Source organism: Varanus komodoensis, unplaced genomic scaffold (assembly GCF_004798865.1).
Source record: "Varanus komodoensis strain SLA01 unplaced genomic scaffold, ASM479886v1 scaffold11, whole genome shotgun sequence".
NCBI classification, from domain to species: domain Eukaryota; kingdom Metazoa; phylum Chordata; class Lepidosauria; order Squamata; family Varanidae; genus Varanus; species Varanus komodoensis.
In genome coordinates, this window is record NW_025335317.1 from 27,646,380 (window position 1) to 27,648,178 (window position 1,799).

Here is a 1,799-nt window from a genome sequence, read left to right on the forward strand (position 1 = left end):
ATGTCCTAATCCACACACTAGAACCCAATCCAGAATGTGGCTATTGCAGTTATTCCAGAGTAAAATGGAAGAGAAGCTGTTGCTGCTGGTTACTTCTGTCTTTAAAGGAATGTGGTATTTGGCCCTCATTGACGCTGACAGGCATCTTCATTTCAGGACTGACAGACAAATGCACTTCTTTGCACAGTGTATAATTAAATTAGGGCGCCCTAAGCACTACTGATATTGATACCTGAAGAAAACAGCTTTCACAAAAGATCAGACAATTTCAGGGGGAATAGATTTATGAGTGCCCAGTAGCATGGCAGCTGAATGGAGCTGCCTTGTCCAGAAGCACTGTAAGGGACTTTGTGGAGAAGACAGTAGCTCAGTGTGGTGCACCACCTCTTTTGCTCACAGAAAGTCCCAGCTTCAATCCCTGGCATCTTCAGGCCAGGCTGAGAAAGGCCCCTGACACACTGAGGGGGAGGCGGGGCTGCCTGTCAGCCTTGACAAGCCTGAGCTAAACGAGGCCAATGGTCTGATTCAGGATTACACAATTTCCTCTTTTCTTATGTTACTGAGCCCAGGCACAAAATGAGCGAGCAATTTCCTCCTTGTGAAGGCATTTGACTTGGAGCTGATGGAAACAGAAAACTGACCTTGACAGACCTTTGCCTTACTTGGCAAGAAATTCTTATGTCCTTTTTAAAACTTAATGCTAAGCACTGATCTTACACACACAGCAGAATCACATGGGAAGAAAGTGGTAGTCTCTTGGAGCTGTGGTAGAATGACAGTCCAACTTCAAACTGCAAGTGATGGTTTACATGTATAGTTTGTGAACAAATAAAGCAAACCACAGCCCTCTTCAAGTAGAAAATCAGCAAAGGCAGGGCTAGACCCTTCTTCAGGATACTGTCATTTTGGGAGTAGAAGGCAGGGCATCTTTGTTTGATTTCTGTACTATCTAACTGGCAAATGCCCTTGGGGAACATTACAGTTAAAACCAACAGCAATAACAGCATTAAAGAAAAACACATACAACACGGTATCACATTTAAAACATTTTTTTTAGAAAAATAAACCACTGAATGCATTGAGGAGCAGCAATGACATTAGTAATCAAAAAACAAATTATAATTCAAATGCTTGTTTAAAGAGTAAGGTCTTAATGTGGTATCCTACTATATACAATGATGATGCCAGATAGACCTCCTTAGGAAACTCTGACATGGGGAAACATGGAAAAGGCCTCTCTCCCCAGCTCTAGTTGGAAGAGAGAAATCACTTCATTCCTCCAAACATGTAGACCAGGCCTCAAAGGTGACCAAGAAAATGTATGGTCCTTTTAAGCTATGTCTCCACCTCTGCTGCTGTACACTAATGTGGGCAGCGAGTAGCTCCCCAATACTGTGGACTTCAACTTCTAGCCTTCCTGACCACTGGTCATGCTGACAGGGGTTTTTGGAAACTGAAATCCAAAACATCTGATGATCTACCCACTTGCTGTATACGTGTCTGGCTTCCTGCTTCTCTGTTTCTGTAAACAATGTGGAAGCATGCCAGAACTGTAGCTAGAAAGATTCTGTAGTTGCTCAATGACATACTCTGTGCTGGTATGTGTGTTGATTCTGTGGGGGAATACTTGTTAAGCTTGAAATGAGCGGTCAATTTAAGACTTTGTTTAAAGATCTTGATTATAAACCACATGGAGTCTAACTTTTGATTGGTTAAATACCACTTTAAAACTAGGGAATTGGGATTAAAGGAGTGCTGCATGCAGTGGCTCCTATGTTTTTTCATACTTCAGCAACTCA